Raw genomic sequence first — 24748 nt, 5'->3', positions numbered from 1 at the left:
CAATAAAAGCTAGATGTCTAGAAACATTATTGGCCTAAATACATGTCTAATTAAACTATATTATGGGTGCTATAAATTAGCAGAATTATTCCAAATTGTTTTTTCTTCATTACCTCAATCAGCTATGAAAATTAAACTACAGCTGTAACTCGACATCTCAAACTCGCTTTTCTAAAAATTCTGGCTATGTCGAAGACATTTTCAAGTCCCATTCCCCGAAAACATGTGCACAAAATATCATTTTAAACTGAATTTTGGTTAGGTATCTCAAAGTAAAATGCTCAATCCCTTGGAATTCCAGATACCAAGTTAAAACTGTATTCAGGTCCGCTGTTACAATCGCAGTATCGTAGCCTTAATTCTTAAAACAATGGATGTTTTTTGCGCTGTTATGTACAGTAAGCGGCTCACCTATTTCACAAGGGTTGCTTAAATCATATTTTAATAGGGCGAACTATGTAATAAATGGTGAAGTCTGTGTGAAATATGGTTCAGTTTGGTAAACATAAATGTCAAAACACCACAGGGATAACAAAATTATGTACTTTTTTCTGTGTATATGAATGCTGCTCAAGGACAATACTGCAAAACTGTCATATCAACGTAGTTGTCACAACACTACAGAAAACCCCTTAAATCCTTCATTTTACAAATTACAAATACAGGTGAAAAAGATCATCTAACATATTAGTAACTATATTTTTTTCAAATATTATTCATCAGAAACTTTTATCAGTATTTTAACGGGTTTTTTTAATAAATAACAAGAATTCTTTTCATCCAAATACTTTAATAAGCCTTTAGCAAATAGTGATATCCCTACATTGAGAATTACCTTGCAACAAAACCACTTCAACAGTTACCAACATCTCCTGACAAAAAAAACACCTTTTTTTCATCACTTTTAACTCTGCTTTTTTTCTTCAGCTGTATTTCAGTAATCTGACGACTGTCACATAGCTTATTTAACCATTATTCCTGGATCTCATACTGGCTTCTTCTCCACAAGTTACTTACAACCTCCCCACATGAATCAGAGGTGCAGGACTTCCCTGGGTTCAGCAAAATGCTCAAGGTCCCCAGGATTTTGAGTGATACAAATACCACTCAGGACAATACTTATTACTGTAAAATCTGAACAATAGTTTTATTCAATTTTATTATACCCCCACCAAACATGTTTGAGGGGGGTATATAGGAGTCAGTTTTGTCGCGTCGCGTCGCATCGCGTCACGTCCCGAAATCTATTATCTCAGTTATTACCACATGGATTTGATTCAAACTTAAAATACATGTTCCACCTTATCACCCACATCATGTGACACAAGGTGCATAACTCTTGACACCAAGTTTTCATGAATTATGTCTCCTTTTACTTAGAATTTAAGGTTAATTTTGTTGTATTTTCACTATATCTCAGTTATTACTAAATGGATTTGATTCAAACTTAAAATAGATGTTCCACCTCATCACCCACATCATGTGACATAAGGTGCATAACTCTGACACCATTTTTTTTATGAATTATGCCCCTTTTTACTTAGAATTTAAGGTTGATTTTTTCCACCTCATCGCCCACATCATGTGCCCACATCATGTGACACAAGGTGCATAACTCTGACACCAAGTTTTCATGAATTATGTCCCCTTTTACTTAGAATTTAAGGTTAATTTTGTTGTATTTTCACTATATCTCAGTTATTACTAAATGGATCTGATTCAAACTTAAAATAGTTGTTTCACCTCATCACCCAGATGATGTGACATAAGATGCTTAACTCTGACATAAATTTTTTATAAATTATGTCCCCTTTTACTTTAAATTTAAGGTTGATTTTGATGTATTTTCACTATATCTCAATTATTACAAAATGGATTTGATTCAAACTTAAAATAGATGTTCCACCTCATCACCAACATCATGTGACACAAGGTGCATAACTCTGACACCAATTTTTCATGAATTATGCCCCTTTTTACTTAGAATTTAAGATTAATTTTGATGTATTTTCACTATATCTCAATTACTACTGAATGGATTTGATTCAGACTTAAAACAGATGTTCCACCTCATCACCCACATCATGTGACACAAGGTGCATAACTCTGACACTATTTTTCTTGAATTGTGTCCCCTTTTACCTAGAATCTAAGGTTAATTTTGATGTATTTTCACTATATCTCATTCTGATTGGCTTAGAGCCAAAGGGAAGCAACCTTTTTTTAACCTTTGTACTGAGTTTCTTCCCCTTAAATTCCAGGAATAAGTCTATTTTTAGAAATCCTATTTTTAGATTTTCAATATTTTAGGTATTTTTCTAACTTTTTTATTATAAGTCCTATGTAAAAAGTAAAAACATTTTTCCGTGGTAACATGGGTCAGTAAGACACTTTTTTTGTATTCTCTTTTAGTGTATCTCTAATATTAGAGATTTAATATATTTACTAGTATTACTATACTAGTATTATACTAGTATTACTTATATGTGGAAGCCCAGGATGAAGTACTCCAAAGTATTTTTAAGATTCCTTATGGTTGCCATTCTTCTGTGACAAGACCGTATGGTGGGGGTATGAGTCACTCCTGTGACAGTTCTAGTTTCAATTACCTACCTTTTCTACCTCAAAAAGTTATTTTTTTACCAATGATCCTATCAAAGAAAACCTGACAAAACAATGGCAAAACAGAAACAGCTCAATTTCTTAACTTTATGATATAAACTCCTGACAAAAGTCATGTTGTTATCACAAAAAAATGCAGGTTTATCTGATGTTTGTTTCCTCTGAATAATTCATTAAGTCATATCTCAGTTTAATTAGGACTAAATTAGACAAAGTAACAAACAACCTTTATGAATCATCTTTTCTTATCACCTGCTTTAAAAGCTTTCTTAACGTAGACACTATTAAAATCTCACTAATTCTTCATTTCAAATATCTGAATCATTCATTTTCAGTTTACAAAGATTTTTGTATGTCAGAGCAAGAGTTCTGCAGAACAGCATCGCTTGGCTATTCAAAAGCCAACAAAAGTTGAAAAAGGGGTATAAATTTGTAAAATGCAAAATACTCAAAATTAATGAGTTATGGAACCTGTATACTGCATGTCAGATCATCACAGTAAACAAGCGTGTGAAGGTTCAATCCGTTCCGTTCTCATAAGCAGATACTAAGATACCAGTTTGAATATATAGCTTTAACAAAGCTATGTTAAAAGAGGGCCATAATTTTGTAAAAAGCCAAAACATTAAAACACTGATATTGAACCTGTGCACTGTGTCATCAGATCATCACAGTGAATCTGTATGTGAAGTTTCATTGCATTCTCATAAGTAGTTACTAAAACAGCTTCAATAAAAAACTTAAACAAATCGAGATGCGGAAGAAAGCACTGACAAATACATGTATGCAATAGCTCTACTACTTCTTCGATGTTGTAACCATTTAGAATGGCATGCTGCAGCCAAGAATTGCCTGTTGTGACTATGAATGGCTTGTTGTGACCAAGAATGGCATGTTGTGGCCAAGAATTGCATGTTGAGCCAAGGATGGTGTGTTATGACCAAGAATGGCATGTTGTGGCCAAGAATTGCATGTTGAGCCAAGGATGGTGTGTTATGACCAAGAATGGCATGTTGTGACCAAGAATGGCATGTTAACTTGTGACCGAAACGACCTCTTATGACCAAGAATGTCATGTTGTAACCAAGTCTAGCATGTTGTGATTAAGGATGGTGTGATCTGACTAAGAATGGCATGTTGTGACGAAGAATGGCATGTTGTAATGTAGTGACCAATAATAGCATGTTGTGACCAAGAATGCCGTGTTGTGGCAAAGAATGCATGATGTGACCAAGAAAGGCAAGTTGCAACCAAGAATGGCATGCTACAGCCAAGAATGGTGTGTTGTGACCAAGAATGGTGTGTTGTGACCAAGAATGGCAAGGTTGTCAAGAATGGTGTGTTGTGACCAAGAATGGCAAGGTTGTCAAGAATGGTGTGTTGTGACCAAGAATGGCAAGGTTGTCAAGAATGGTGTGTTGTGACCAAGAATGGCAAGGTTATCAAGAATGGTGTATTGCGACCAAGAAGGGCATGTTGTGATGGAGAACTGCGTGTTGTGGCAAAAAAATGCATGTTGTTGCAATGAATGCATGTTGTGACCAAAACAGGCAAGCTACAACCAATAATGGTGTGTTACTGCCAAGAATGGCATACTGTGACCAAGAATGGCAATGTTGTGACAAGAATGATGTGATGTGGCTAAGAATGGTGTATTGTGACTAAGAATTGTATGTTGTGATGCAGATTGGCAAGTTGTAACAAAAAATGCCATGTTGCAATGAAGAATGGTAAATTTTGACTAAGAATGGTGTGATGATGCCAAGAATGGCATTAATTATTGAGTAACAATGTTTCGACATCCTTTCAATGTAATGCTATATTTTGCTTTAAGAGTAGATCTTAAGTGCATGCATAGAAAAGATAGAAACTTTGATTAAATATCACAACCAGAATATCTGAAATTTTTAGATATAGGCTCGCTTTGACATGACAACTCACTTATCAAAATAATCGCTTTTATAGTGATCTTTGTATTAGCAACAACGCTTGCATACATTCTAAACTGGTAGCATAACTCTGAAAGTTTCTTAGCCACTTAATTCATTAAAACTGTTAGTGAATTAATGGATGATGCGAACAAAAAAACCCAACAGTTTTACTCAATTCCTTGCCAATGCATCATTGTATAAAAATTCTACGCCCACAATTTTCTCATAAATGTTGAGCAGCTTTTCATATTACTTCCCACACTGAGATATAAGCAATCTAACATGTGTAACAAATATGTAAATCTGCTTGTTTACTGACTAATTATGAACATTGAAAATATAAGTATGTCTGTTCTAAATAAGTAAAATGGCCATTGAATTAAAAATAACAACCTAACAAAATCATCATCTGACACATGAATATATAAAAAAAATAACACCATGATAAACAAGAGGGCCAAGATGGCCCTAGGTCGCTCACCTAAGAAACACTCCATAACAGTGTAAAACATGTTTGACCTAGTGATTTCATGGAAACAAATATTCTGACCAATTTTCATTAAGATTGGACCAAAAAATTGGTCTCTTGCGATAAAACAAGCATTTTCTTAGATATGACCTAGTTTTTGACCCTAGATGACCCATGTTCAAACTCGACCTAGATTTTATCAAGGCAATCATTCTGACCAAAATTCATGAAGATCAACTGAAAAATACAGCCTCTATCACATACACAAGATTTTTCTTTAATTTGACCTAGTGACCTAGTTTTTGACCTCAGATAACCCATATTCAAAACCGACCTAGTTTTCATCAAGGCAATCACTCTGACCAAATTTCATGAAGATCAATTGAAAAATACATCCTCTATTGCATACACAATGTTTTTCTTCGATTTGACCTAGTAACCTAGTTTTTGACCCCAGATGACCCATTTTCGAAATCAGCCTAGATTTTATCAAGGTAATCATTCTGGCTAAATTTCATGAAGATCAGTTGAAAAATACAGCCTCTATTGCATACACAAGGTTTTTCTTTGATTTGACCTAGTGACCTAGTTTTTGACCCCAGATGACCCATTTTCGAACTTGGTCTAAATTTCATCAAGGCAATCATTCTGACTAAAATTCATGAAGATCAATTGAAAAATACAGCTCTATCGCATACACAATGTTGTATTAAATGTGATTGACTAGTGACCTATTTTTGACCCCAGATGACCATTTTCGAACTGGCCTAATTTCATACAAGTTATCATTCTGCCAAAAGTCATGAGACAATTGAAAAATACCGCCTCATCGCTACACAAGGTTTTTTACTGATTTGGGAACCTAGTGACCTAGTTTTTGACCCGAAGGATGGACCCGTTTTCGAACTCGGCATAGATTTCACAAGGCAATCTTCTGTGACCAAAATTCATGAAGATCATTGAAAAATAATCAGATCCTGTATCGCATAACAAGTTTTTTGTGATTGGAGACGCTAGGGGACCTAAATGTTTTGACCGAATGACCCATGTTGTCGAACTCAGCCAAGATTTCATCAAGTATCATTCTGCCAAATGCATGAAGAAGAATTTGGACAATAAGCTGATCGGCATACACATGGTTTTCTTTGATTTGACCGAGGGGCCTAGTTTTGACACAAATGACCCATTTGCGAACTCGCTAGATTCACAAGTTATTCAATTCTGACCATATCAGAAGATTAATTGAAACAATTCCATCTTCAATCGCATACACAAGTTTTTCTTTGATTTTAAGCTATGAAACCTAGTTTTTTGATACCAGATATGACAATTTTTCGAACTCAGGCCTAGATTCACAAAGTTATCAATTCTGACCAATATCTGAAGAATAACTGAAAATACAGCTCTCTAAGCTACCACAAGTTTTAACTTTGATTTGGGTACCTAGTGACCTAGTTTTTGACCCAATGACCCATTTTACGAACTCGCCTAATTTCCATCAAGTTATCATTTCTACCAATATTCATAAAATTAATTAAAAAATAAAGTCTCTATTACGCTAATCACAACTAAAAATGTATTGACAGACAGTGAAGGCCAGACAAAGACATGACGACCTAACGAAACCCGACATCGAGCGATCATAAAAACACCGAAATGCTCAGTGAGCTAAAAAGTATGTCATTAGGAAAACCTGTTTTTTACATCCTTCATACCACCTACCAGTCAGTATTCTACAAACAGATAGAATAACAACTAAAATATATATTACCATCAAACAACTGGAAAATTAGTACTTTCACACACAGTTGAGAACATTTTTCCGAGACATTAACTTTTATTGGTTAAAACATTTCACGAAATTACACCGTAGAATAAATATATAATAATACATACCACCAGCTATTGTTCCGCTGTTGTCACAGTTGTGTTGTCTATCCTTTTCCTACAAATAGACAAAAAAAATGAAAGTTACACAACCGCAAAATATGGCCATAAAATTACTCCCGAGTAACAACTTTACATAAGTTTAACAAAAAATAGTCAAATGTCGAATGACATGTACTCAACACATGCATCAAATTGTTTAAAAGAGCAAGCTAAACTCATAATATCATTGCATATCATCCAAAATGAAGAAACACAAACTCAAAGGTTATCCAAAATGACCATTAAAAGCCAATTCGAACAGGACAAGATAACTGCATCGCAACAATTTACAGATGACTTCCTCGAGTACAGCAATCTCTCTGCATGTAGCAACTCTGAACCATGAAAATTAGTCATCATCGTCTTTCAAAAATTCCTAATTTGACTCGCAAGTGTCAATTACATTCAGCACGAGACAGAGATCTGTTAACTTGCCTTGAAAGACAAAACCCCAAATTTTCTTAAAAATTCATAAATCTCAGACCGATTTAATGAGCAGATGGTGGCAATGAAGTGCCTTTGTTCCGCTACCAGAAGTGCAGAAAAACTGTCACAAATTTTTTGTAACCTTGTATCAATTTGTATTAAGTAATCGGATGGGTAGTTAGGGACAGCTGTTTATTGATTTCGGATAATATTCGTAACTGTTATTATGTATTAGAGGTATCAAACTAATCGGGGAAATGGATATTCGCAGTCGCTCGTCACTCCCTGTCACAAACAGAGTTAGATAACATCATCCTTATTAGCCATCAACTTTTCTTCATCTGGTTTTTTGGTCACCTTTTCCTTTAATCACAATCTAACCTTTGTTACAACTTAAATGGTTATTTCAAGTCAAGACAAGTTATTTTTTGTTACAAATTCAACGATGTACTGAGCTTTTAAACCAAATAAAACGTGATATTACTGCTGGAGTTTAGGAAAGAATATATATAACTCTACACGATGATATATCAAAAATAAAAGCATGAAATGCTCCGAAAATGGTAGCGGTGGCTGCGAAAGATATGCCAAGAACTTAAAACGTTAGTTTTACTTTGATAGGAAACTTTAAATCAAGACTGATACATAATTATGAGCCACGCCATGAGAAAACCAACATAGTGGCTTTGCGGCTCATATATATTTTGGCAGTTATAGCAACTAATTATAATTTTTATGCAAAGGTGGGGCTACAATAAGCTTCTATTTTATGCAATAAAAAAAAAATTTGAGCCAATTCTGAACGATGGTCAAAAAGACACACAGAAAGATGGACAGAAGACAATCTGACAGTTTGCTTAACTGAAGCAGGTAAACCAAGTCACATAGATAAAACATTTCTAGCTCTTCTTCTTTTTAAACCAGTGCATCTATTTTTTTTTTCATCCATGGACTTATGTTCAACTTTCCTGAAATGTTTAAAAAATGACAAACTGACCATGTCACCAAGAGCCAGTTGCTATGACAACCATGTCTAGACTTACTGACCCATGTGAAGCCAATAAATCATAACAAAGTGTCCACAGTGGTCAACAACATAAAAATTTGCTTGTGAACATTCAACATGTTATCAACATAAAGGATAATAAAGTATCTATCTTTGACTGGGTCAAACCAACTTTATACAACATTAGTCATTTCACTCTCCTCTTTAGGAGGAACAAAGGTAATCAACTAATGTAGCCTTCCTTACTCAAAATTGAAGAACTGACTACAGTGGTGTCATACTTCCAACCAGCACATGAACTAAAATTAGCAGTATGAAATTTTGAGAAACTGAACAACTCGCTGCTAAAGAAAGTTTCTTTGCTCTTTTTCTAAATTCCCATGTTTGAACCACAAAATGAAGGGGAGGTAATTATCTGAATTTTCAGAAGTAGCCTTAAATCATTTGTTCCTAGATTTGAAGAGACACCAACACACTTTTAGTCATCAAGGGACTTTCCACTTTTAGAGACCACTGATGTATCTCTTTGGACATTATTTCAACTGAGGGGAGCTCTAGTGGGTAACCTTTCAAAAGCCAGTATTAACTGCTGCACTCGCTATAAGTAAAGTGGTGTTTCAAACCCAAAATGAGGTGCCACTGGTTCAGAGTAGGCAACCTTACCTTAACCATTCAGCCTCAGAGGTCTTAAAGTGAAAATATCTGTACTGTAACTGATGACATAAAAAAAAAAAAACTTTTAAGTCATCACTATAAATTAAAATATTATTTCACCTGACCACCATAGATACTTTCTTGAAAACTATTTTAATTATATATTGTCTCTGCAATGCTTTCCCACCGATGATCTACTGTTGACATTTATAATCCCCAAGCTGATCCGGTAGCACTGTTTGTGGCTAGCCAAACCTATCATTTTCGTCTATTCAACAATTCTCTGAGTGGGTAATTGTGGTTTTACTGCCACATACAACAGGTATTAAACTAGTATTGGACAGTTTCAGTTACCGCAGAAAGTATCAAAATTAGCATAATTTTCAAATACGACTAGAGTGCTAGGTCAAACACCTCACTTACTCAATCTTTATAAAGACGCCTGGGATATAGTCACATTAAAACTATTTGCATAATCACTGATAATGAACTCGGCTAATACAACTTTTAGTCCTTAATACACCATTATTTCGCAGCATCAAGGGCCAAGGTTGGAGACTACTTACAAGATCAATACTAACCGCTAAGGCTCATTAGCTGTTATGTATTCTGTGGAATCACCATTAAGCCAACAACCAGGTCAACTGAAGAACTCGGTTAATTCCTCAACCAACTCCATACCAGAGCCAAAAGCGTAAATTTTATACAAGAATTGACTTTATAAATAAAGACTCATAATGCCTCTGTTTAATATGTGGCTGCCACATTTTCCGTTATGAGCATAAAATACATCAATTTCTTGTTAAATCTTATTATCGATAATTGTTTTCTCCATTATCTCTCAGGCCTTTGAATACTGATAAACACAGAAGAAAGTTTTATTGAATCTACTATTTTTATTACCTCCCTTTATGGATCTAATTGTAAAAGTTCATGTGCAGTATTAAGGATAGTGCCTTTCTACCCATATAATTATGCATAAAATCTATTTGGGTAGCTGTTCCATCAGTTTTTGAGGTAAAATTGAAAGCCTTGTGGGAATTTAAATGCTTTCGTATACTTATATAATTTATATGCCAGTCAAAATTGTTAATGATACTCAAATTTTGATCCTATTTGTTAAGAAGCAACTTGTTTAGACTTAACCATAAACTGGAAATAAACCTTGCCATAAAAACACAATTTTGATGGAAGCCAATTTGAAGGATAAAATTTTATGACTTTGACCTTTATTTCAACAGCATGGTTTTCAGGTACAAAAAAATCTTAACCTTAGTACTGAAACATGACATGGCCTACCACTTAGCATATTAACCTACAATCTTCTTGAATTGTTGATGAAATGATAGATGAAAGGTGGATAATTTTCTGGGTGACTGAGTTTAATTAGCAGGTATCCGTGGTGTTGATAACAAGATACTTTGATTGGCAGGCTGATCTACATCACACTAATGTCTTGTGTTCCATAAGGCCTGTTCCCCTGGAACAGGTTTAGCAGTATATCACCAAATCAGTAAAGGAACAACATCTTGACCAACAATCTACCTGTCCAATACATGCTTCACCGTACTTTCCAGTACCGATACTTAAAATTCAATTTTTTCAATGGTCAGCTTCAAAACAGCTCAAAATCAACCAATCAGATACTAAAAAGTTTAGTCTCTCTAATCTCTGTTTTAAATCTTGGGACACCTTTTCAGATCAGAATCCTAATCTTTAATCAACACTTAAAATTCAGTGATGCTGACAACAACTTTGAAGTATTTACAACACATTTATTCCATACCCAGCCTGGAGCATTATGGGAAGTGGAAAAGAACAGATGGTTTCATAATGACAGTATGACTTCAGTTGTCACTTATCATCATCAAATACATGGACAATACTTTACACTTATAACAGGTGAAGTTATCTTGATTTTAAAAACTTCAAATTCAACCTTGGGGCATACTTATGTCATCGTAAATTTGATCCATGGCTACCAGAGACAGTCACAAAAGGAAAACCAAGTTGAAGCCACAGGCATTTGAACCTTTATCATCTGAACCTATATCACCTTTCAGTTTAAAGAGAATGTCAATATATATTTTTGAAAATACAAAAATATGTTTTTTCTACACCCTAAAACTCCGTTCCTTTTTAATCAAAGGAATTCCTAGTAAAAGCACAAATTTTGAACAGAAATGTTTTCATTTTTTACAAGATGACAATTATTTTCAGTCACTGTTCCGAACAGACTCTGAAATATCTCTAAAACGCTTATAATTTTGCACACAAAAAAGAAACGTTGAAGATATCTGATAATATTAGCATAATATACCTATCTACATGCGATTTTATCACTGCTTAATTGAATATTTCATTCAATTTCACCCTAGGGAAATGACCAAACATAAATCCATAAAACTCCCAGTGTATAAATCCAGTGTCCAGTTTCACTATATAAGGTGTTCACTACACTAACATTTACCACCATATCCTATCACATTCCAAACACTGACAAGATTAATGTATAGCCGAGGCTACCAGCTAAAGTTTCAGCGTTAATACATGACCAGATCTGTGACCCCACATATATTATTTCACTGTTTTTCTATATAAATCTCTAATTCTGACATCCAAGTCGTAAATGGTCAATGAATGTTTTATTACTTACCGTACCAGGGTCATTATCAGAAAAGAAAACCAGATTCCTAAAATCTCAATTTTTACTTCTTGTTCTTTTTAATAGCATCACTTTTTACATTATTGACAAATATGGAATGATTAAAGAACAATTCTGACTCCAAAATCCCTTCAATTTTTCATACCAAGGTCACTCCAAAATCTCACTGCAGATTTCTTTCCACATTTTGTAGTATAAGCCCTTATAACATCAAAATTCAATAATGATTAATGTTTACCTTGTTTAAATGACCAAAACTTGATCATTTATGAAAAATTTAATTTTTACCCCTTTATTTAAGCACCATAATGTGTTGCTCTTAAAGGTCCCATTCTTGAAAAAAAAACAATGCAAAAATTTCTATTACTTTATTTATATGTTAATTAAAATGTGTTGTTTAATTTACCTTTTATAATAAATAAGCCTGCCCTATAAATCTCTAATTCTGTGCAATATTTATAAGATTAACGCCAGAACTTGTCATTTATTCCACATTTAGATTTACATGTAACACTGTCTAACACATATTTAATTTCAATCAGTGCCAATAAGCTGTAAATCTGGTGAATATTCAACAAAATTATCTCCCTTTAAAAGCTAATTATCAAAATAAACCAAGATAATCCTTTTTCAACTGTTAAAGTGGTGTCAGCCTGATTTTCAATACCTGTACAATACAACCAGATTATAACTTTCAACTATCTTTAAAGGGTTACCTAACATTATCAATAGTAAAGTTAACATGACGTAAGAGTTATGTCACCTTGTACAATATTGTCTTTAGGCATAGCACATGCCAAGTAACAAGCAATCTGATTGGATATTTCTTTTCAGTACTTCAGATAGAGGCTCCAGGGGTCATTTGGTACAAATGACTTATAATATACCAGTTATAATACAAATACAATACATGAAAATGTTGATAGTACTTAAATAATCAATGACCTTTGAAACAGACAATAAAACTATAAATGAGCAATGCCATGAGAAAACCAACATAGTGCGTTTGCGACCAGCATGGATCCGCAGGCTGGTCTGGATCCATGCTGGTCGCAAACGCACTATGTTGGTTTTCTCATGGTGCTGCTCAAATTATCTCAATGTTTACTGAGATACTGGAGTTCATGAAATTTTGAAATGTAATACTTTCAAACTCTAAAGGCATACATCAATTTATTGCCACCGTCATAAAACTTAATTCATAAAAACGATAAAAAATTGATGTAATACCTTTACATGATAAAATTTAATTCATAAATACTGTAAAACATGCTCAAGTTATTTAATCTAAAATCTACAACTTGAATTACTGCAAGGAGCAGAAGACATTTTTTATAAACAAAATGATTTATTACATTACCCGAAATCTTTATGTAGCTCTCTCGGCCTGTGACTTAATGCGTTCCAGTAAGGTAAAACTTACCTCCTTATCACAAATAACTTATATCTTAAAAATTAACTTCTTTATGAAATGCAATCTATCTTCATTAATATAAATTATTTTAATGCAATCCATCATTATGGGCTGGTTATCTCCCCTTACAGAAGGAAATGGAATGATAGAGGTCACTATAATAATCTTTCAAATAATCATGCAAAGGAAAATACCACTTCTAAAACTGATATTTTAAATCAACTTTTTTGGAAATAATGATAAAGCTTATCGCAGTCACTTCACCTTGCTTCCATTACCCTGCTAAATTTTTATAATGAACTTGTCCATCTTTCAATTTGGACAGTATCATTAGCTTTTAAAAGGGGTGCTTACCTAAAAGATACTGACTGAATGGCGAACAGTGCAGATCTTGATAAGACTTCATGAATGTGCAGGCTGATCATGATCTACACTGGTCACAAAGGCAGAATCAATCGTGTCCAGCATGATAAGGGTTAAACATGCTTGAAGTATCTTTCGAGACAAAAAGGCTACATGCTATTTCCTAAAAAAAAGAACATAATTGATAACAGCAGTTTTTCAACCTGCCGCAAAACGACATTCAAACTGATTCCTGTGACAGAACTAAATTAAGGCAATAATGAAGATGTCACTCAAGCCGAACTTTGAGCAGTCACGTACAACATATAATCATATTCTCACAATAAAATTATATATTATATTATATTATATTAATGGACGCTAATGCTTCGACACAATTAATTTTCCTACCATTACAGCTGGTATGCCCGGGTCAGTTTGGGGACACGAAATATCAAACCATCGCATTTTAACCGATATCTGAGTGTGACTCTTATGCGTACTTACACGATCCACTATGAAATTGATGAATTTGTTAATTTTTTCAGGTAAATCAAACATTAATATGAAAAACTTTCAAAAAGCTGTTAATTTCTCAATTTAGATACACTAGAAAACTATTAAAATATTGCTTTATCACCGACAGATTAGTCACTCAAGACTGGATTTTTATTTGTTTATGGGGGATGTTACAAAGTTTACAAGGACTTAGGTAAGTATTACACACAAAGATACCGGTACATATCACTTTCGGAAATGACTAATACAATCATATCAATTGTGCATCCCCATCATATATCATTTTTGACACTTGAAATTTTTCATTTGATACAGGTTTCACTTCAAAAATTAATATTCAAATTATTAAAATTTTCACCATCTGTCATATAAGCATTTGACAAACCACCTGTTTTTCTTTTTTTACCTATTTAAGAAAGTCAAGACAAACACCATGATCTCAGTGGGTTTTATTTTCAGAACCGTGCGAGGGACTGGGGAGCTTAATTATGTACAGACAGATTTGGTTGGAAAGTGAAAATGTAAAAACAAATACAATTTTAAGAGGAAATTTCTATAAAAAATGAGTGAAAAACGTCATTTTTTGAGAGCAATATGAAAGCATATTTCGGCCCCCAAAACATTTGGTACTTTTTTCAATTTCACCCTTCACCCTTACAAACTTATCAAAAATTGTATAAACTAAGTTAGACATCCGACACACTAATCACCATTTTTATGCTTAGTCATATTTTACAAATGTAACTTTATGTAACAACCATCTCTTGAGGTTGCAAAAGGATTAGTGAAATGATCCGGTTTTCCAGGTTTTCAAATAATCAAAACAAAGAAAATATATGAAAGAGAATGGCCAGGGGCCAAACAAATTGTTTGAGTGACCTCAAGCCCTAGAGCTGTCAATGCTCAAGTGACTTGTGGTTTCAATGTACCTGTTTTTGTGATTGTACTGAATGTATTACATTAATTAATAAATACAATTAATTAATCATATAACTACATTGTAACAGGAAATAATTTTGCATATATTTCAGGGTTACAATGTGAAAGTACAATAACTTCTATTCAGGAATTATTGACGGCACTGGTCACCAACTCCCAGGACATAAATGCTCCCAATCATTACGTTAATTAATTATTGGACCACCTCCCCACCCACCCCATGACGTACATAATGAATTGACTGGTTTCTATTCTGCAGTAATTAATACTTTTTGGACACTAGCCAGACACCCACTTTTATCCTAGCTGCATTTCATGAGTCAGATTCCATTTATGGAATTTTAATCTCAGGTTATCTTTAAACAAATCAACACTGTACAGTCATTCAATCATGTATGTTATTTAGTCATCTGATAATCTATGTATAGTTTTTGCAAACAAACATTGTTATAAATTGAAGACAACTTCTCTACATGTCACTACAGCCAAGAAAGAATGCATTTGACAAAAATACAGTGACTTGATAAAGTTTGCTCAAGGATCTTTTGCCTAGCCCTGGGAATAACCAATTGCAATTGATATTAAGGCAGCATTTTGTCTTGGCATCATTATTGTTTTAATAAATAAAGGGAGACAAGTCCGAGCACTAAAGAACTAAAAGAACACAAGTCTCTGTACCATAATTCTAAAGGGAGACAAGTCTAAGAGGAACAAATCTGAGCACTAAATTACTAAAGGGAGACAAGTCTGAGCACTCTATTACTTCAGGGAGACAATTATGTGCACCATGAATGTCTCTATTTAAAGTGAGACAACTACTAAAGGGCGACAAGTCAGGGTTCCACGCATATTCCTAAAGTGAGACAAGTGTGAGCACTAAATTATTAAATGATACAAAATCTGGACACCGTATTCTTAAAGGGAGACAAGTGTGAGAACTACTCTAAAAGGAGATCAGTATCAGCACCATATTATTAGAGGGAGACAAAACTGAGCACCATGTCACTAAAGGGAGGCAATTTTAATCGAAAAAGCAATGATCATTACTACATGGTGATCTTTTTAGTAATAAATGACATGTGAAGAAACTGTAATGAGGCAAATAATGATTTCTCTCAAAATGTGACCTCAGCCAGAAACTACAAAATTGCAAGACAGCAATTTTCACAGTAGGTGCAAGACAAGATTAAGTTTCAGCCTATAATTACTCAGATGCTGGATTGTAATGTATTGAGCTATAAACAGTAAATTCCATCAGTTTATAAATAGGTATATGTTTTTTATCACCTCTTAGATAAAATGCTTATCAGTAGACAAAATAGCCATAACAGGTGGATTGTGAATTGCATTTTAGTTTTAAATGTTTGTAATTACACTTTGAAACAAATTAATTCTCCAGAGAGGCCACTTCAAATGTACTGAATTTATGTAAGGTGGGAAGCCATGAAAAGGTCCCATGCTGTATCCTAGTCAGAGCTCTTTCTAAAAATAGGTATACAGAGATTTGGTTTGAAATCCAGAGCTCCGTTACAAGCAAAAAAAAAAAACATTCTATGTTTGGTAAAGACAATGCATAAAATAAATAACATGTTCTACTAGTTCACAATCACAAGTAAGAAATAGTTTTTGGACAGTCAACATCCACTGTTTGAGGAATTAGGCAGCAAATACAACCAGAGTTCTAATAATATAAATAAGCACTCTCTTTAGAAAGTTTTATTAAGCCATAGCAAAATATTTCGTAATTCTTCTACCTGAAAAGGATTTTCTTTCTGGTATTTCAAGGACCATACTTGCAATAAACAGGTAATTTCACAAAGTGCTTTCTGCAAGATGGTAAGTACCATTATGGTAAAGTCTGTGACTCTCAATCAAAAGTAAACATGCTCTGAAAAGTAATACATGTTAAGAGGGACAAATGGATGTCATCTTACCAGTGGGGTGGGGGTGAGAAAACTACAAAACATCAACAAGAAACACAACATAAAAGAAACTGAGATTATTCTTTCAGTATTTTTTTTTTCGTGACAGAAAGTGGGGGTGTAAATCCAAAAGAAAACTCCAGATGCAAAGCTACATGTGAACAACACTCCTATAAAGTTCCATGACTCCAGATCAAATACTTTTTGAGGTGCATGCAACACAGACTTAAAGGCCTTTTATGCATATTTTTGACTAAATGAAAAGCCATTACTCTGCTTTTGCTGAAAAAGTTAAAATAAAACTCCAGATGCACAATTAACATTTCTATAGATTAATGACTATTGGTAAAATACTTTTTGCGAATCATGAGATACAAACTTTTAGGCCTTTTTATGCAGATTTCTGACAAAGTCAATGGCCATGATCCTGGTGTTGCTGAATGAAGTCTCAAACAAAAACCCAGGTACACAATTACATACGCTAAATAACAATCCTATGATGTCTCATACGTTTTTGATTTACACATTCCAAAAATTCAGATGGACGGACAGACATCCAGACAGAGATGTACAAAGACAAATCTAAGTACCCCCCTCCAACCCCACCATCTATCCCCACAAAAATTTTTGGGTGTACAAAAACTTAAGTATTAAAAGGGCAGCTGGCGAGATAAGAATTGTTGCTGGTGGCAAGATAAAGGATATACATGTATGTTGATCTCTGAAATACATTTTTCCAGTTATTATGGATTTCCTTGACAATGTTACTAACTTATTATCTCATATCATGTCACAAAGTATACATCTAATAATACAAAGTTTGTTTATTTGACATATTTAAGCAGGTTTCTAACAGTACAACAGCTATGCAATGGTGGTCAGTAACCTAGCCTTTTTCGTCTCGGGAAACAGACAACTAAATCGATTAAGATTTCCATTAAGCTTGTGGACCCATGATGACAACTGACAATTTCCATGTGGTTACATGTTCACGTATATTACTTCTGCCTTCTTCAGCTTTTAATGTAACTTGCATGCGTTCATGGTTCCGCCAGCCAATATTGCAAATCGAGAATATATTATTGAACGGAAATTGCCAAACACGACAAAGGGCCTGCAACTTTAAAGCTACTCGCCAACAGTTGGGATGAAATTTTATCAACATGTTCATTTCTAACAACTTTGGCATGGAATCTATATAATTATGACACTGAAAAATGATAGGTGAATGAAAATAAATGTTAAATATTGGTAGAAAAGTCTTTTTCTCAAGTATTTTGGAAGCGTTACAACGGTTTTACCTTCAGCTCAATATTTTTTGTTACTTATACGGATAACTGTTGATAATTTTTTTTCCAGTCTGGTCACCTTTACAGTACCTCCATTTTAAAGAGAAAATTAGTTTTTCCTAAAATGTGTGAATGAGTCACCACAGAGGAATACTGCAAAGGTTTTAAATGGTTACATATTGCAAAAACTCAATATACAGCTATGTTTTATACTTATGTAATATAAGACCAGACAATAACATAATAATACAGTCTTGAATAAAATATGCTTCAATACTAATATGGATTTTTGTGACAGCTTGTTGCTAATGCTTAAAAAAAAAATTTCTCTTTTTAGGAAGTCTCCTGGAATCAGTCTGCATAAAACACTGATCTGTCATGACAGTGAATTAAAACAGGAAGAAATGATTCTGCCAAATTATGTCCCAAGAAATCGAATAAAGCTATAAACTTGTCACTCTGATTAATAGTTTCCTTTTCCAAACTGCCGAAGACTTTCTGCAAGTCAAAATCCTTAGCTTCCAATCCATCATATCTTCAAGCAATTCAGGACAAATACTGGCACCATTCTCAAAGGACTTTTGAGAACATTTAATACCAGTAATATCTTTGTCAAATTTCTGTGTCATCAGAAAAATGTATTCTGTACTCCTTATCTAGCTTCTATAAAAAAACATTTTATGTTTTTAGTGGACATGTCACAACAGTTTTTTCTGAGTGATGTATTCTTTTTATGCGCGCAGAAATTGCATACAGTGAATACATAACTTGCCGACTGTAATTTCAAGTCCGCCACTTTAAACCATCATAATATTACATGTATATTTTTCTTAATAGCTCAGACTGTTCTTCGAATAGTCTACAAAAACACACCTAATTTTGAACAGTATGGGCACACAAAAAAGAGACTCCAGTCAAAAGCCTATATCTAAACAACCTTACAATATTTAACTGTCAACACTCTTAAATCTATAACTGATCATAAAATGTTTTTGAAAGTAATTGCCTCAGGTACAGTCAAGGTGTCCTTTAGCTTTTAATTAATTACCTTTCTTATGAAAAGTTACATATGAAACTATGATTGTGTATTAAAAATTGACCTCAGGGCCAGAGGTAACATTGTCAGACACGTCCATAAACAAGCTATTATCTATGACACCTTGATTGGTATATTAATAACACACATGTCACCTTTTATCCTAATTGATTCTTTATTTTCCCTACTCTAAAAATCATTATTTGCCATTAATATCTTATGCAGAATTGCCAAAATGAACAATAATGTAATTATGACGCTCATGTAGTCTCAAAATGAAATGGTTTTCCTTCTTTACTTTCAACTGGTTTTTCATCATTAGATTTTTTTTACAACTGTTTTTACATTAGCCTTTTGTTACAATTCATTTCTTTCATAAGCTACAACTGGCTTTTCTTCATTTGTCTTAAGTTTCAGCCAGTATTTCTTCATCAGTCTTATGTTGCAACTGATTTTCAATCACCTGTCTTTAGTTACAACTGGTTTTTCTTCATCTGTTTTAATCAGCTGCAACTGGATTTTCTTCATCTATCTTTTGTTACCAAACATTTTCTTTCTTGCTGCCATTCCTTCGTCTGTCTACAGATAAAGCTGGTTTTCCTTCATCTGTATATCTTTAGTTACTATGACAATGTGCTTTTCTCAAAATAACAGGATCAACCCTAGATGCAACTGAATTCTTTCATGTGAGGACACCATCAAGTTGGAGCTGGCTTGAACATGTGTTTCTACCATGGTGCCTGCCTATACATGAAGGAATGCTTGAAGAGACACATGGGGTCACCCCTACAAATGAAGGTCATCTGACTTTGATGCATGCTGCCTTTAACCAAACATTATATCCCCAAAAGCAATCAGTGGAAACATTGATAGGCAGACAGAAGACTGCCAAATGAGTTCAAGACAAAGTCTTCCACCTTTACCCCATTATCTCTAATGTTTACTATCAAAATGTCATGGTGAAAATATGTCTTGCCAAAGGATCAAACTCACGACCAGTGCTCTCCCTATTGAGCTAAGCGAGCAGGCTTGTCTCAGAACATAACCTTGCCAATGACTACGAAACAACCAATCAGATGATGGTGCTCCGAGAATGGATCTCAAAAACTCATCTTTTTAACTAAAGACCTGCATAAAAGGAGAATATCTGCTTACCTCAAACGTGCCTACTGACTTGAAAGTGAATGTAAACAACCAGCCCACAATCTGAAATTGAGTATGTTTGGCATTAAAATATTGAAAACATAATATCCCAACATCGTCTGCAAATACTGAAAACCAAACCTAAAAATGTGAAGCCATGCAAGAGAAATTACCATATTTGAACAAAACATCACAGCCAACAGCAGACATTTTATGATATCATTTAGATGGTTTTTGTGTAAGGTAAAAATCAGATTAGAAAACTGTTAACACCCGAAAATATTCAATTTAAAGAATATGTTTCCTGTTCCCCGCAGTGCCGATATTTAAATTCATTGTTGCATTTTCAAACTGGTTTCATTTCTCTTTATCACTGTGTAATATAACCACATTCAAGAGAAACAAAGAAATGCAATGGAAAATTGTAAACATGTAATTAATATGATCAAGGGGGCTTATTACTTTAGAAACAGAAGCTGATGTAATTTTTTTTTTTTTTTTTTTTCTCCAGTCCTTTGTAAAAGGCAATATTTAATGTAATACTATACACATGCATTATAAAATACAGGGGTATAAGCAATTCAATATCACTATTTCAAGCAAGGTTGAAACAATGACATGGAAAACTGGCCAACAATCATAGACGCTTTTGAATAATTATGTAACACATTACATAGTCTTTCATCCTACACATATAAAATATTATGTTAAAAAAAAAAAATTCTGAACATGTATAAAAGCAATTCATACAATCATAAAGGCAAGTATGTCTTCAAAAGTGTAATAAACATAACATTTGCTTATATAAAAAATAATGAAGATATTAGTGGTAATTATTCATAATGTTCGACAGATCTGCCATGCAAATACCGAATGTACTTCAACAGTTACATAAAACATTTGAGCAGTGCCATGAGAAAACCAACATAGTGGCTTTGCGACCAGCATGGATCCAGACCAGCCTGTGCATCTGCGCAGTCTGGTCAGGATCCATGCTGTTCACTTTCAAGGCCTATTGCAATTAGAGAAACTGTTAGCGAACAGCATGGATCCTGACCAGACTGCGCGGATGCGCAGGCTGGTCTGGATCCATGCTGGTCGCAAAGCCACTATGTTGGTTTTCTCATGGCACGGCTCATTTTATAATACTCTTACTTAACTTTATTATGGTTTAAATCTATATTTCAGTTAAACCCGTCTTTCATGTACAGTGCCCTGGTTCAAGACATGCGGAGTATAGGAAATAAAAGTTAATTGAACAACTTTTTTGGCAAAAACAATACTGGGAGGATTTTCCTTTTTAACATGTAGAATACGTCATCACCTCCGTGCAAAATGTGAATAAATGCACTGAAATATAGATTAAAACATTTATTCTGTTTTTGCATCGACGTGATGACTTGTTCTTAAAGATAACTCCTTATGTACATTCAGTCAATGAAATGCAATCATATTCCTGTAATTTTTTACTTTTAAAGGCACTAGCCTCCAGATCGTATGACAACACAAAAAGTGAGAACAAATTTTAGGTATCAGGAAATTAAGCTTTGAAACTTAATTACTGACTTACTATATGTTATGAAAACACATGAGAATTTTTACATTAAAAATTGACAAGCCTTTGTAACGCTTTATTTAAGGTTAACTGGCTTATTTAGCATATTTTTTCTTGATATGGCATTTTTAAGATAGTTTACAAACAAAAACTCATATTCTAATGTTCTTAACTTCAGTTTTAAAGAAAAATCATTTTTAGGCGAAATCTGGAAGTCAGTGCCTTTAATTGCTTCTTGTCAGAGAGTAACAGACAACTTTCTAATGTGAGACGTAAACAGGTTATTGTAATCTTTTTTTTATAAATAATACTGTGTCACTGGGAATATCTTAAACCTAAAGAAGAACAACGCACTTGGTCGTGGGGTGTAGGGGGGGGGACTGTTGGCAGCTAAAGAATCTGGAGGTAGATATATACAGAACTATTTATCTCTTGACAGCCTACTCAAGAATTTATTACATCAATAAATACAAATCACTGAAGCCGACTTCTGCAGATTTCCTCTTAAAACACAGACACTTGGAAACGTTCCCAAAATCTTGCTGCATCACAGAATGCACTTTGCCAAGTTTTAAGAAAATTTCACTGGTTCATTATTTTTCATTTGCAAATAAATTGTTTTGCAAAGCTGGATGATCATGCCAGACAAAACAAGATTTTCTACCCTGTTTTACAACCAAAATGTCAAAAGCAATTTTCTGAAACTCTTCAAACTGTTGTATACTGTAAGAACTAAAATTTATATTTTTACTGAACAAAAAGGAAATTAAAATTCCCATGTATGTTTTGGGGAAATGCCAAAGTGAATAGGTACAACATGCATTTTTCTTCAAGGTGCATCTTGTAAGATTTCATTTATTTCAACGAAAAATACTCGTATATTCAAACTAAAATGACTCTAGCATTATTCAGCGAGAATACAAAAACACAGTACAGATTTCAAAATTAGAGCCACATCTATAAGAGTGAAACACCAATTGCTTGAGGTATCCTGGCTTACTCAAGGAATTGTGTTGTCCTTAGTATTTCTCTTCATATTTTCTACGCTTGGATCACTCCAAATCCTGGATACCTCAAGTATATATCGCTCATCCCCTTGTGACCTTGATTCACTGGGTGTTTTACTGTATTAGGAAAATGTGTCGATTTTCTAAAACAATCATTTATATTTTTTTCCATTCAACCTTTAGTCTGCTAAATTTCTAAAATTGACTGGTCCATCATTTAACTTGGGCAATACCATTTATCATTCGAAGGGGTGTTCACTGAAAATTTACTGACTGACCATGACCAGCAAAGGCAGAATCACTTGCTGCCAGCAGACTAAAGGACTGAGCCATCAAGTTTTGACAATGCATATATTTGGTTACACAGTTGTGATAGAGTATGAATGAAGACCTATTAACTCATTGTTCTGGATCAATAGTTAATCAGATCTGAAGCAGTTAGAGTGAAAAATTTACCCTGAAGTAATTAGGCAATGCATGAGATACAGTAGCAAATGAATATCAATTTACATCAATTTACATTAGAGTATGAGAATGGCCTCATGTATATATTACAGTACATATTCATAGATCCAAACATCAAAGCAATGGAAATATGGTCTTGAAAATTGTGTCAAGCACTAAATACAGATCTGTAAAATGAATGACAATGCATTTATTCAAACATGAATAAAAATATTGCCCTCCAAAATTAAAACATTAATCATATTTATAATCTTATCTGACAAATACCCCATGTGCAAGCTTAATCATCTGGAAGTTAGGGGCATTCCACAAATACAACGCTTTGAAATTTAATTGAAAAAGGCTTATCAAGATGGTGACATTATGAACTTTAATGACTTTACTGGCCTCAAAATATGTTGGAACTGGAATCTTGAAAATATTCTTCTTTTCAATGAAGCTATCATGAAGAGTCAATATCCGACTTTAAAATGAGAAACTCTCGAGATATTGACAAAATAAAAGAAAACGTGAATATTATGTAAATGTTCAGAGAAAATGCAGAAAAGTTTACAATGATGTATGTTCTGACATTTTGGCACTATATAATTCCATGTTCCCATGGGTACAGAAAACTTCTAGGAATGTAAATAAATAATATCTGCACACCATTCTCTATGCTAAAAGCCATCAGCCTTTTTTCTTGAGCTTTATGTTCACTGAATAATGCTAAAATGTTGAATATATGAAACAAGAGCTGTCTCCATAGGATGACACATGCCCCCGATGGCACTTTGAATGAATAGTTATGGCCGATGTTAGAGTTTAGGACTTTTGACCTCAGACCTGGGTCTTGCGCGCGACACGTCGTCTTACTGTGGTACACATTCATGCCCAATAATTTTAAAATCCATGCATGAATGACAAAGATATGGACTGGACACGCCCATCAATGCACTATCATGAAATATGACCTTTAACGTCTAGGTGTGACCTTGACCTTTGAGCTATGGACCTGGGTCTTGCGCGCGACACGTCGTCTTTCTGTGATACACATTCATGCCAAGTTATTTGAAAATCCATCCATGGATGACAAAGATATGGACCGGACACGAATGCACTATCATGAAATATGACCTTTAACGTCTGTGACCTTGACCTTTGAGCTACGGACCTGGGTCTTGCGCGCGACACGTCGTCTTACTGTGGTACACATTCATGCCAAGTTATTTGAAAATCCATCCATGGATGACAAAGATATGGACCGGACACGAATGCACTATAATGAAAAATGACCTTTAATGTCCAAGTGTGACCTTGACCTTTGAGCTACGGACCTGTGTCTTGCACACGACAAGTCATCTTACTGTGGTTCACATTCATGCCAAGTTATTTGAAAATCCATCCATCAATGACAAAGATATGGACCGGACACG

The 24748-nt window shown here is 34.1% G+C and overlaps 1 protein-coding gene across 8 annotated transcripts in view; it reads right to left on the bottom strand.

Moving 5' to 3' along the window:
- Positions 1 to 24748, bottom strand: part of LOC123528687 (dystroglycan 1-like) — a 119648-nt gene that overhangs the window by 73446 nt on the left and 21454 nt on the right. For all 8 annotated transcript variants that reach the window (XR_008366870.1, XR_008366871.1, XM_045308605.2 and 5 more), the window contains 2 exons: positions 20319 to 20369; positions 6919 to 6967 (listed from right to left, as the gene is read on the bottom strand). The gene's annotated coding sequence lies outside the window, so the exon portion shown is untranslated. The remainder of the gene's footprint in view (positions 1 to 6918; positions 6968 to 20318; positions 20370 to 24748) is intronic.

The sequence above is a fragment of the Mercenaria mercenaria genome, chromosome 13 (genome assembly GCF_021730395.1).
Source record: "Mercenaria mercenaria strain notata chromosome 13, MADL_Memer_1, whole genome shotgun sequence".
Lineage (NCBI taxonomy): Eukaryota > Metazoa > Mollusca > Bivalvia > Venerida > Veneridae > Mercenaria > Mercenaria mercenaria.
The sequence above is the reverse complement of the archived record's forward strand: the minus strand, read 5'-3'. Positions and strand labels throughout refer to the sequence as shown.